Here is a 14,957-nt window from a genome sequence, read left to right on the forward strand (position 1 = left end):
ATGAATTAGCGCCCGGGTCCTCACAATCCTCACCTTCATCGATCAAGTCTAGTGAGTCTAAAGACTCAACATGTATAAACTGGAAATAACAAGTAATACGTAATAAAACCACATGCATCTTTAAAATAGAGCGTACATACTTGAAACTTGAATGTGACATCATAAATATACTTGAAACATGAACGTAGTAGCATAAACGTAGACGTGTCATCATAATAAAATTTTTCTTAAATATACTTGCATCATACATACTTGAGCATACATAACATCATTTTGCGTAGAGTTATGTTTCAAAGCAAGTGACCCATACATAACATCTACATTTCATATTTTGAAAGTATTTCCAGAAAGCCGACCGAAAAATCACAGTATTAAAAATGACAGCAAAATCGTGATTTGTCATCCCAAAACTGTTTCAAAAGTGATCCAACCATATTTGCTCAAACTTCTACACAACATTCACATGGTTTTCATACAAAATACATCAAAATTTATACTATGACAAGATCGATGCAAAAACGAAAGACTATACATGCCTTTTGATATTTAACGTTACCGAAACGACGACACCGAAGCGGAAAAGATGCGAGGGTTGATCCGGTACGAATGTGGCACGATTTCTTGAAGAAAAGTTGTGAGAATTGCTGAAATCTTTGAAGGGAGGGGGCGGCTGCTGAGTTTTCTTAGAACTCTAGGTTTTATTTTGCTCTCAAAAATCTGAAATGAGATGGAATGAAATGTGTGTACTGATGGTGTGTGTAAAAATGTGTAAGTGTGTGTGAGTGTGTGTAACATGTGTGTCATTAATTTGGGTAATTAGGGGCTAATTAGTTCAATTAAATAAATAATAAGAAATTTACATGATAATTAAAATACCAATTCTCCACTAAATTACTAGCATCCCCAAATTTGAAATAAAATGCACATGCCTTAAACTTTAAAAGTTTAAAAGTCTTAAAATCATCAAATAAATTAAATTAAGCTTTAAAAATGCTAAAACTTAATAAATCACTTAAAATGCCCCATTCTTAACTAAAAATAAAATACCACGTTTTAAAATTTTCAAAATCGTCGTCGGTCTCTTTTCCTCGATCCTGCATCAAATAATCGCCTGAAACATGAAACTCAAGAAAATATTTAACGTGCATCGCATAAACATAAATAATTTAAAATAATGTAATTTCATAAATCATTCATCTAAAAAAAATCATTTTAAACTTGATTAAATAATTTACTAATTAAATAAATACAATAGTTTTAAGTGTACTGATTTTGGGCTATACACATACTCTCAGTTTTCAGATCGTATATCTAAGCTCTACACTCATTGTATTCATCAGCAGCATTCAGGCTTTGAATTAGAGCATATTTTAGTTTTACAAACTGTGTAAGAAGTGTTAGACTAAGAGTTTCAGTTTGACAATGTGTAAGACCAACTGAAGTGGGTTATTACAATTTGTATTAATATATCAAAGTCCTTTGTTGAAATCGTATCCTCGTGATAGAAGGGGTGTCGTAGGATAATTTGAAGTCTCTGAATATCCAGACGTGTTCATTTCAGTTTATTTTAAGTATTCAATCTATATTTTAGTCTTTTTCCACACTTGTATAAGTTGACTAATTTATATCGACACACAAGATTCTCGGATTAATTCCTCAAAAAAATGATTCACATTTCCAAAAAAGAAGTTAAAAAAGGTGAGGTGTTTATTCAACCCCCCTTTTAAACACCTTAGTCATCCCAACCGATCTTAACAAGCGGTATCAGAGCGGTTAATCTTGTTTTGAATACTTTCAAATGCTCAAACTGATAGACTGTTGACATATGTCATTACTGCATGAAGCCTGGACATTGGAGGAGTAACTGCAGAGAATATCTTGCCCAGAAAGGTTCTGGAAATGGTATGTTCTACATTTAAGTAAACATTTCAATTAACTCTACTTCTTGGGTATTAGATACCGGTTGTGGCTCACATCTCTGTAATGAGTTACAGGTGATGGGAAGAAGTAGAAGGCTTAATGAAGTTGATACCTTCTTGAGAATGGGCAATGGTGCAAGAGTTGCTGCCAAGGCCGTAGGAGATGTTTACTTATTGTTGAACAATGATTTTAAGTTGATTTTAATAGATGTTTTGTTTGTACCTGATTTGGTGGAAAAACATTGTTTCCATTTCTATGCTAGATAAAGATGGATATTCTTGTTTATTTAACAAAGGTGTTTGCAACATTTACAAGAATAAATGTTTAACTGGTACTGGAGAACTTGAAAAACGATCTCTATAACTTAAAATTGAAAGATATTCCACTAAACAATGTCCAAGCTATAACAACAACAAACTAGAGAAAACAAGATACTCTAAATTCGGCACAATTATGGCATGCTCGATTAGGACATATTTCCCTAAGAAGGATGAACAAGCTAGTGGGAGTAGGCATGTTTGATATGTCTGATATTAATGCTCTCAAGACTTGTGAATCCTGTCTAAAAGGAAAGATAACCAAAATTCCGTTAAGGGCCACGTAGAGCGAGCCGAAGGCTTATTGGATTTGATTCATACCGATGTAGGCGGTCCGCTTAGCATCACCACTAAGCATGGAAATGCCTACTTCATCACCTTTACCGATGACTTTTCGAGGTATGGGTATGTGTATTTGATGAAATACAAGTCTGAAGCCTTTGAAAGGTTCAAAGAATTCAGAAGTGAAGTAGAGAAACAGTTGGGACGAAGCATCAAGACACTTCGATCGGATCGAGGTGGTGAGTACTTGAGTGCCGAGTTCCAAGAGTATCTTAGGGAGAATGGTATTCTCTCGCAGTGGACTCCGCCCGCTACACCACAGTTGAATGGTGTTTCGGAGCGTCGTAATCGAACTTTGATGGACATGGTTCGGTCTATGATGGGGTTCACGGAGTTGCCGCCATCCTTTTGGGGATATGCGCTTGAGACAGCGGCTCTGTTGTTGAGCAATGTCCATTCAAAGACAGTTGATAAGACACCATATGAGATATGGATGGGTAAGCCTCCCAAGTATTCTTATCTTAGAATATGGGGGTGCTCTGCTTATGTGAAGCAGGTAGTGGGAGTTAAATTGGATAGTCGATCCATTTTATGTTACTTTGTGGGATATCCAAGGAATTCAGTTGGATATTATTTCTATCATTCCCAAGAAACAAAGATGTTTGTTTCTAGGAATGCAACCTTTTTGGAAAAGGAATTTCTATTGGATAGAAAAGGGGAGATGATAGAACTCGAAGAGGTTCGATAGACACCCACAATTATAGAACCCACACTCGAAGAGCCAAGAGAGGAGATACAAGCTCCTAGAAGATCCGAGAGAGTCTCGAGACCACCTATGAGGTATGGTCTGCTTCTTGAAGAGGGCCATGATGAGCATAACCATGGATTTGATCCAAGGACCTTCAAAGAAGCGTTATCTGATGCCGATTCATCCAAGTGGCTTGAAGCAATGGAATCTGAGATGAATTCCATGCATTCGAAACAAGTGTTGAATCTCGTGGATCCACCTGAGGGAATTATTCCCATAGGGTGTAAGAGGATTTACAAGAGGAAACTTGGGGCGGATTGGAAGGTATTGACCTTCAAAGCGCGATTGGTGGCAAAAAGATATATTCAAAGACAAGGAGTTGACTTTGAGGAAATCCTTTTCTCCAGTTGCAATGTTCAAGTCCATTAGGATATTGCTAGCCATAGATACATGGTATGCCTATGAGATATGGCATATGGATGTCAAGACAGCCTTTCTTAACGGGGATATTAAGGAAGATATTTACATGTCTCAACCTGAAGGGTTTACATCTGTCGGAAGTGAGCATATGGTATGCAAACTTCAGATATCTATTTATGGTCTAAAGTAGTCATCTAGGAGTTGGAACCTTAGATTCGATAGTACAATCAAAGAGTTTGGTTTTACTAAGAATCCTGAGGAACCCTGTGTGTATGAGAAGGTCAGTGGGAGTGTTGTGACATTCCTGGTGCTGTATGTTTATGACATTCTACTCATTGGGAATGATGTAGGAATGTTGCAATCAACTAAGATATGGTTAGCGAGTAAGTTCTCGATGCAGGACTTGGGTGAAGCATCTTTTGTATTGGGAATATAGATCTATAGAGATAGATAAAAAAGATTGCTTGGTCTCACCCAGTCCACATACATTGATACCATCGTGAAGCGGTTCTCGATGGATGAGTCCAAGAGAGAACATCTACCAATGTGTCATGGCGTGTTCCTATCCAAGTCTATGTCTCCCAAGACTGATGCAGAGATAGCGGCGATGACAAGCATTCCTTATGCATCTGCGGTTGGTAGCATCATGTATGAGATGATATCTACACGTCCTGACGTGGCTTTTGCACTAAGTGTAGTGAGTAGATATCAATCCAACCCTGTTCTTCCACACTGGAAAGCTGTGAAAGACATCCTCAAGTATTTGAGAAAGACCAATAAGTTGTTCTTGGTCTATGGGGGTGGAGAACAAAAATTGGAAGGCTATACCGACTCTAGCTTCCAAAGCGATATCGATGACTCTAAGTCAACCTCTGGATTCGTATTCGTGCTCAATGGTGTTGCTGTCTCTTGGAAAAGTTCCAAGCAAGAAAGTACTAAGGATTCCACCACTGAGGCCGAATACATTGCTGCATCAGATGCAGCAAAGGAGGCTGTTTGGATAAGGAATTTCGTCCAAGAGTTGGACGTCATTCCTAATGGAGTTGCTCCTGTCCTGGTGTTGTGTGACAACACGGGAGCTATAGCTCAAGCAAAGGAGCCAAGGTCTCATCAGAAATCCAAACACGTATTGAGAAAGTACCACATCCTCTGAGAGATTGTGGAAAGAGGAGATGTCTCGATTGACAAAGTCGGCTCCGCAGATAATGTTGCTGATCCGCTAACTAAGCCTTTACCTGGACCATTATTCGAGTAGCATCGCGAATTGATGGGTTTTAAGCATATGGGTAGTTGGCTTTAGTGCAAGTGGGAGATTGTTAGAGTAGGTGCACGAGCCAAGTGTTGGCCGAGTGTCCACAATGAAACTCTATGTATAAAAAATCTTTATTTTAATAATATTTGAAATTATTATTTTGGCACATCTTTATCTGTATACCCATGCTAGTTGCATAGATAAAGCCCTTGAATATACAAATAGTAGAAAGAATATGAGATGCTCATATGATGTCACGCCCCGAGCCCGCGTGACTGCACAATGGACCCCTATAGCAATTACTTCGTATTCGTCCTCGCTTTACGAAAATGATTAACCCAAGTTGCTATAGAAGTCCATTGTAAGCCATTATAAACTCATTTTAAATATTTCATTTTTAAGATGTGGGACATCACAATCACCCCTCCTTCAGAACGCGACGTCCTCGTCGCGGCCTGACCCCTTGATCCACCAGCACCGAGAATCTAGAGGTGGCTCCTACGGGTTCAAGAGGTGGCTCCCGTCATGTAGCACTTCGCCTCGTAGGTTCAAGAGGTGGCTCCCATGCACGTAGCACTTTGCCCCGCATAGCACTTATTTCTCGGTGTTCCATGCCGGTGACCGGCTCTGATACCATTCTGCCACGCCCCGAGCCCGCGTGACTGCACAATGGACCCCTATAGCAACTACTTCGTATTCGTCCTCGCTTTACGAAAATGATTAACCCAAGTTGCTATTGAAGTCCATTGTAAGCCATTATAAACTCATTTTAAATTTTTCATTTTTAAGATGTGGGACATCACATATGATGAGGATCATGAAACTCATATTTGAAATACTGTATATTCTAAACAGTTCCTAGTCGATTCAGCCGCCGCTAAGAAGGATATAGGCCGCTCGAGTTCGAGACTAGTCTAATCTGCGATCTGAGTACCATGTTTCATTGGTAGGGGACATTGTGATGTCCGAGCATGCAGATAGGTGCTCCTTGAAGAGTGCACTGAACAACCCTCCATAAAGGACTTTCCAAGTGGTTCTCATTTATCGAGTGGAAACGTCCTAGTTTATGGTTGTACACCATTAGTCCTTATGACCCGGGACAACATTGAGACTCTATGTGCTAGAATTACACTTTGACTTGTTTACCGACTCTCATGGGGTCATCAGGTGGCAAGGTTGGGTGTTCTATCGAAACATATAGGAGTCGATGCATTGTAGTCGGGGATTCACCGCTTACCTTTGGGTATGGATATCCTATGTGTTCTCATGTGTATGTAGGTTGAAATCTCTGATCAGAGTATGATGGTAATTATGAAAGGGGTTTCATAGATTACACCATCGATGCAACTACGACATGACACATAGTATCGATTCATTGACAACTCTCGATATACCAATGGTTGTCGAATCAGGTCGGGATATATGAGTTGAAGGAACCATACTGTACGCTAACCATAATTGAATGGTTCTTGCAGTCACTATCATTTGATACCTAGGGAATCATGTAAGCGATGCTGCTAGGCGTTTAACATGATTGCTTGGGTACTATCAGACTTGAGTTCTGACATTCTTGTTATCAAGGAAGTTGATAAGTAAGAATGGAGCAATTGGGGTATGCTCGTATAAGGACATGTTTAGTCCGAATCACATGGAGATGTGAACCCACAGCTAGTTGTATCAATGAACCATTGAGGGCCACACAAGTACTAGCTTTCTAGATCCCGTTGAGAAGTAAAATAGTTCAATGTGTTGAACGGCTTATAAAGGAGTTTATAAGTGTAAATAAAATAGAAGTATGACTTCTTTAAGGAGAATGTAACTTTTAATTTGAGAAAGTGTTCCTAAATTAAAAGTTGGCCAAAAGAGTAATGTATTTGAAGATTGTGATTTTAATTTACATTATTATGGACTAAATTAAATTAATTCAAGTGTTGAATTAATTAAACACTAGTGGACCTAGTAGAGTCCAAATAATTAAATTGATTCAAGTGTTGGATTAATTAAACAACATTGGGCCATGTAGAGCCCAATTAGAAATAATTATTAAACTAGTGGGCTTGAGTAACATAAGTAAGGTTTAATTGGTCTCAAATTTGTTTGAGACAATTAAATTAAAGTCCATGGGCCTTGTAATTGTTACGAGCCCAAATAGAATGTGCATGGGGAGGTGAAGAGTTGGGAGACAACTTTTTGTAAAACCAAGGCATGGCATGCACATGCTTTACTTCAACTTTTTCATACACCAAGAAAAACTTCTTCTCTCCTCCTCCCATGGTGATGGCCGAAATTCCTCTCATTTTCTCTCCCAATTTTTGTTCTTCAATGGTTGAGGAAAGCTTAGACTTCTCAATGAAAAATCCTCTTATTTTTCTAATGCAAAATAAGAAGGGTTCTAGCTAGTTGGTGGTGGGCCTAATTTTGGAGCAAGGAGAGCTTGAAGATTGTCTTGCCATCAAGAGCTTAGTTGTATATCAACTAATTTGGAGCCAACATCAATCCATTGTGATTGATATGTATATCTTCTAAACACACTATGAATGTCATATTTTGTGTTTTTGTATTTGCTACACATTTTAGTAGAGGTGTTCGGTTTTCTCTTCTTGAAAATAAAATTTTAAACTTCCATTGCGTATTTGAACACCTAAAATCAATCCCCTTTCAGATGCGGTGATCAGTTGGCCTAGACCGACATCAGTGCCAGAGATACGCTAGTTTCATGGGTCTAGCAGGCTATTATCGTCGATTTATCAGAGATTTCTCCTAGTATTGCAAAGCCGATTACTCAGCTGACTTAGAAGAATACGCCATTTGTGTGGTCTGAAGCCTGTGAGTCTAGCTTCTTGGAGTTGAAGAGACGATTGACTAGTGCTCCAGTATTGACGATACCTTCAGGTACTGGGGATTTCATTGTATATTGCGATGCATCTCACAGAGGGTTAGGATGTGTTCTTATGCAGCGAGGACATGTGATCGCATATGCCTCGAGACAGTTGAAACCACACGAGATTCGTTACCTAATTCATGATCTTGAATTGGCGGCCATTGTATTTGCATTAAAGATATGGTGACACTATCTCTACGGCGAGAAGTTTGAAATCTACTCTGATCACAAAAGCCTGAAATATCTGTTTTCTCAGTCAGAGTTGAACATGAGACAGCGTAGATTGCTCGATTTATTGAAGGATTTCGATTGCAAGATCAAATACTATCCAGGAAAGTCAAATGCAGCAGCAGACGCCTTGAGTCGAAAGGTATGTTCCCTATCCTTGTCGACGATACGTGTTTCGAATATGATTGAAGATTGCTGTTTGTCTGGATTAGCATTTGATACAGATAGTAGACCACTACGACTTGCTACGATTCAAGTTGAGCCAGATTTGATTGTGAGAATTAAAGAAGCACAAAGAACTGATCAGAATATTCAGAAGTCAATTGAGATGGTCAAATCAGGGCATAATTCAGAGTATGGTACATGATCATGTTTTGTATGTGAATAACCGTCTTGTAGTGCCAGATGTTTCAGATTTGAAACAACAGATATTGTCAGAAGCGCACTGTAGTCGGTTCAATATTCATCCTGGTGGCAGGAAGATGTACAACCATCTGAAAACACAATTCTGGTGGAAACAGATGAAGTCAGATATTGCAGAGTTTGTGTCTAAGTGCTTGAATTGCCAACAGGTGAAGGCCGAGAGAAAGAAGCCCAGAGGTTTACTTCAGAGTTTATCTATTCCTGAATAGAAATGAGATCATATTTCCATGGATTTCGTTACGAAGTTACCACGTTCTTCCTGGGGTTGTGATTCGATTTGGGTTGTTATTGACAGATTGACCAAATCCGCATGCTTTATTCCATACAGAATGACGTAACGACATGACCAGATGGCAGAGATATATGTCAGAGAGGTAGTCAGATTGCATGGTGTGCCGAAGTCGATCGTATCAGATCATGATCCACGATTCACTTCACACTTTTGGCAAAGTTTGCAGCAGGCTTTAGGTACGACATTGCACCTGAGCACTGCATATCATCCTCAGACAGACTGACAGTCAGAGCGGACTATCCAGACCTTAGAGGATATGCTGAGAGCTGTAGTGCTAGACTTTGGCACTAGTTGGCAGGATTCACTATCACTTTGTGAATTCTCGTACAACAACAGCTATCAGACGAGCATCGAGATGGCACCGTTTGAAGCGTTATATGGCAAGAAGTGCAGATCTCCTCTGTATTGGGATGATATATCTGAGGTACCAGAACTTGGGCCTGATATGATTCGTGAAATGACTGAGAAGGTGAAGATAATTCAGAAGAGAATGAGGACGGCACAGGATAGACAAGCCAAGTATGCGAACATCAGACGTAGACCGTTAGTATTTGAACAGGGAGACAGAGTATTTTTGAAGATTTCTCCTTTCAGAGGCGTTGTCAGATTTGGCAAACGTGGAAAGTTATCTCCTAGATACATCGATCCGTACGAAATTCTTGAGAAGATTGGCGATCGAGCATATCGAATTGCTCTTCCTATTTATTTATATGGGATACATGACGTTTTTTATGTATCGATGCTGCGTAGATACATGCCTGATGCTTCTCATATCATTCAGCCTGACGAGGCTGAGCTTGACGATACACTGAGTTATTTTGAGCAACCATTACAGATTCTTGATCGAAAGGAAAAACAGCTCAGAACGAAGACTATTTCGCTAGTGAAAGTCCAGTGGAGTCGTCATGGCATTGAAGAAGCGACTTGGGAAACAGAATCAGAAATGAGACAGAGATATCCAGAACTATTTTCATGACGTGAGTAATTATTCAGTTTTTGATTATATTGCTTCTTTTACCTGTTTGATTGATTGCCTGCGAGTTCGAGGACGAACTCATATCTAAGAGGGGAAAAAATGTAATGCCTGAGATGTGAATTGGTAAGCAGAACTTATTAATGCATGATTTGATGTATTAATAGAAGGGCGAGGAAGCGACGTTGCGATTTGATTTTAGTTACAAAATATATTGTTGGGGCAGCAGAGACAGTGCACCCGCGGTCTAAAAGACAGTGCACCCATAAAATGTTTAAAGTTGACAGTAGCTTGACTGCACCCGCGGTATAAAAGCCACCACACCTGCGGTAAATGTACAGAGACAAGACCGCACCCGCGGGGCAAGAGCCAGCGCACCCGCGGCCGCCGCTTCTGAAATTTGAGTGTGGATCAATACGCCTAGCGCACCCGCGGTTCAATGTGTAGCGCACCCGCGGTGGGACGTGCAGAATGAAGAATTAGACACTTGTCCTAGCCATGCATATATCATGTACTAATCTTCATTCTTCAGCTTGATATGGACGAGAGAAAACCAGAAAAGCTCCAGAATTTCTCAAGTTACATCCTAGCTTAGAAATTAGCTTGTACAAGATCTAACCACACAAATTTCGATCCGACTTCGGTTCCGTACTCCTCTTGTTACCAGCTACAAAATGATGTAAGTATTTTTACATTTCAACATGTTTTGAAGTTAAGATGTTGGGAGAAATCAGATATGATTACTATTAGATGTTCTTGAGATTATAAGTTACGTATATTCGCAACCGGATCGAAAAACGGATAGGATATGCGATTATTGTGATTTTCCAGCATATATATGTATGAGATTATGCAGATTATGAGTTGTGGTTGATGGTTGTTGAGAATTGTGGCGTGTTGATATCATATATACACTAATTGAGTTGACCGGTATCGCGAGATTACACCGTTATGCCATCGAAATGTGCCGAGATTGAATATTGATACATATGTGTATTGATTTGAGTTAGGGATTGATAGAATGCATCTTGAATTGTCATTTCAGATTGATATAGACAAGCTTCGACAGATATAGACTTCGATCTCGACAAAGATTATACGACAAGAAGGTATAATTCATGTTGATTCGGGAAGATACAACTCGAATTAGATTTGATTTGAGTTTCCCAAAATCACATACTAGATTGTTTATATTTTGATATGTTTGAGTTTTGTTTATAGATTTATATTCAAGCATTTAAGATAGGAGAGTCATTGGCAGATTTGCAAAATTTCTAGATGTTCGGTGGTATCGACGCATAGGAGCAGATGTACTCCGATTGTAGACATCCGATACAGACAGGACCGAAGTCTAGGAATAAGACGTACCGTCACCGCGATTGGGAGGGTAGGTGGCAGACTGTGACGTCTTATTCACACCGGGATCCCTAGAGTTAGATACGAGTCGAGTCCAAGATATGAATTGATTTAAGTTACTTGTCTTATATTGTTTATGTTTCATAGACTATGAGACATGTTGTTATTGATTTTATTCATGATAGTATGCTTCATGATTTATATGGTGTATATGCATGCATACATGTTTTATACTGGGAATTGTTCTCATCGGAGTATCCGGCAGTTGTTTTGTCTGTATGTGTGCATGACAACAGAGGGGACAGGTTCAGGGTCCAGAAGAACTTGACGAGATGAGAGATCGAGATAGCATGGTGATTTCGAGCATAGAAGATTACTAGTGATTTTACATATGATCTGTAGTTTGTATTGAACACTAGTTGTATGAATGTGCTGAAACAAGACATGTATTTATGTTTGTTGAAATAAAATAGAGAAAGATCTTGTGCTTGATTTATATACACTTGATTTAATGTTAAAAGCAAAATTTTGACCCACATTTTCTAGCAAAAATCCAATTAATCCCAAAAAGAATTGAGTTAGAGCCCGGGTCCCCACATAAACTGTCGTTTAAAATAATTTAGAAATGAAACATGCAAAAATCCGGACAACCATCAACATGTAAAAACGATTCTATAGGAAAATATCCATGAACACTCCTAACTCATGCACATAATGTACGGAAAAAGTATGCTTATCGGGTAACATGCTCACACCTAGCTCCGCCTGCTCAGTCTTCAGCACCTCCAGTCTCCACAATATCATGCTCACCTGCATCAATCACACCTAACGAGTCTAAAGAATCAACACACATGAACCCTTATAACAAGTATATATGCATAACATGCAACAGTGAAAAGTACTGTAATTAACATACATTTCATGATTTTAAAAGCATGAGCTTAAACATAACGTGTCAAAGCATAAATGTGTCCATAACATATCCCATCAAGTAAAAATATACGTGTTTATTTTCTTTATTTGAATTCAGATTATTAGTTTTGACTTTCGTATCAGCTCTATTCGATGGGTCCATCTACGTATAACCGTGGTGCTCGGTGGCGGTGACATCAACGACATTTTTACCCATCCACTGAACATTGGCCTTACATGTTCGTATTCGTGTTCGTGTTCGTATTAGTCACAATCAACTCCCATCTTTCAAAACATGTCAACATATTCATCACTTATAAAAATCATGCATATACGTAACTTTCCTTAAAATCAAGCATGCAACGTATTTTTCATATATAATAAAAAGTCATGATCGATATAACATATACATTGAAAACATGTCAAATTGTGATCATGGCCCTGCCAGGACTACTAACTCGACCTGGGTGCATAATGATCATTTCGTCCCTGCAAACTCTAATTGACCATTTTACTCATGGACCTCAAAATTTCGACCCGAAGCCAACCAAACTCCTAAAAACACCTCAAAACATATTTATAATCATTTCCAAGATGTAACCTCGAGCCCGTTTTATAACTTATTCGATTTGTCTAGTTTTAACCCGAATCAACCTGAAACTTAACCAAATCTTTCCAAACTTAAACCACAACATAATCACTCCCAACCAGCCCCTAGACCACCCAATTACAGCCGTTTTGAACCCAATAAAACATGCTGAAAACCCTGGTGTATATATCCTTATAAATTTCGACCCTAGCTCAAACCAACGAGGACCAGACCCAAACCAACTATTTCTAGCCAACCTCTGGACCCTCCTGGACCGACATAGCCCTAGCCCTCAGCCCCATGCATGCTGTTAAGCATGACCATCCGAGAGCAACCAAAACGAGCCTAACCGAGATACCTGTCGCCTAAACTCCCTCGATCGGCACCATGACCACGACTAGCAGGGTTTGAGCCATCTTAGGCCACATATCAGACCCACCAGGATCTGTTCCAAGGCTTGGAACAGCCCTTGCACCACCGGCTCACTCTTTTCTTCCGATCTAACTACAACTGAGACATTCAACCAAAGCAAGCGATCGGGTCTGGCCAAACCGTGACTACCTCGAGACTCCAACACATTGACACCTTAAATCTCGACATATTCAGCCCCCTAGCATCACAAATCAGCAGCCCTTTCACAAGAACAACAAAAATGTGAGTTTCATGTAAAACAAAAGCATATTTCGTGACAAAACCTCGCAAAAATTATGCAATGTAACAAGTCTATGCAATCCTCATGCAAACACACACTCTCTAGCATCAAGTAGCGTGAATGATGAGAAAAATGGATTTATGGCCTGCATTTGTGTTTATACGCTTGAAAACCTTGATATATACACGTAGAACTTGCACCGGAGAGGCGGGGAAGGAGCTTTTTTGAAAACCTAGGAGAATTTTCAAGTGGCTGCTGTATTTTCCGAAGAAAGGGGCTGCTGCTGCTAGGGGAGGTGGCAGCCGTGAGTGTGAGGGAGTATGATTAGGTTTAGGGTTAATATAATATAGGGTTTTAAGTTGTATAATTTGCACTAATGGGCCATTAATAAAAATTAAAGGGTTAAAAGTATTTTGGGCCCATGAAGCAATAAAAAAACCTGTCAAGCCCTATAACACTTCCAAAATATGTTTAGTTCATGTACATTTTTGAAAATATTGCCTGAACCCTAAAAAAGTCCGCTGACTTGCTAAATTTTGCGTATCGGTTTAAAATATGACTCGTTGAGTTAAAAAACCTTAACAAAACCCATTTTAGAAAATCACCCTTATTTACACCATATGTTAAATAATTAAAAATAATTATTTAATAAAAAAATTTTCTTAATTTTCTCCGGTCTCCGTTATTCGTTGGAACGTGAAATACTGGTAAAAGCCTTATATCATGTAATCATAAAGAACCAAGAATTAAACATATATATTCATGTTAAAATCATGCATTAATTCTTTAAAAATAAATTAATTAAAATACATAAGAAATTTGATAACTTGCATGCATGTGATTCACGTAGACCTTCAAATTTTTGTGAAGTTACAATCTATCCCCCTTAAATTTAATTTCGTCCCCGAAATTCTCTTATTCTCGATAAATCAAAAATTTAGAATCTTAATTCTAGTATCCCAATAACCCACGCTTCCGCTGCGCTAATATGATAGAATAACTGCTAGGCCGTCCTTATGTTTCCTTAATCCAAATTAAATTTGCCTTCTACATCCTCGTTTGCGAATCGTAACTTAAAACGACTTATGGTGAATTAGTTCTATTTTACTATGACATCGAATTTTGACTTTTTTCACAATTACTAGTACTACAAGTTGAGGTCCAAACTTATTGCACTTTACTTTTCTTATACTATACCCAAGATGTTGATCGACCTATTGCATTTCCATATTAAAATCTCAAAAGCATCTTTTTTTAAATTTATTGAACTCGAGGAATGCTATGACTTTAAATCCAAATATTAGCATTTATGCAGTTCAAATTAAGAGATCTTAGCACCAAAATTTACTAATCAACTTCTATCCTCGTTAATAGTGTGATACCCCTTATCCCACATCTTAAAAATTAAAGATTTAAATTGAATTTATAATGGGTTTACAATGGACTTTTAGAGAAAATTGGGTTAATCATTTTCATAAAGCGAGACGAACACGAAGTAGTTGCTATGGGGGCCCATTGTGCAGTCATGCAGACGTGACCTCGGGCTTGGGGAGTGACAGAATGGTATCAGAGCCGGTCACCATCAAGGAACATCGGGAAATAAGTGCTATGCAAGGCAAAGTTCTACGTGTATGGGAGCCACCTCTTGAACCTGCGGGGAGAAGTGCTACATGACAGGAGCCACCTCTTGAACCTGTAGGAGTCACCTTTAG

The sequence above is a fragment of the Primulina tabacum genome, chromosome 1 (assembly GCF_025594145.1).
Source record: "Primulina tabacum isolate GXHZ01 chromosome 1, ASM2559414v2, whole genome shotgun sequence".
Classification (NCBI taxonomy): Eukaryota; Viridiplantae; Streptophyta; class Magnoliopsida; order Lamiales; family Gesneriaceae; genus Primulina; species Primulina tabacum.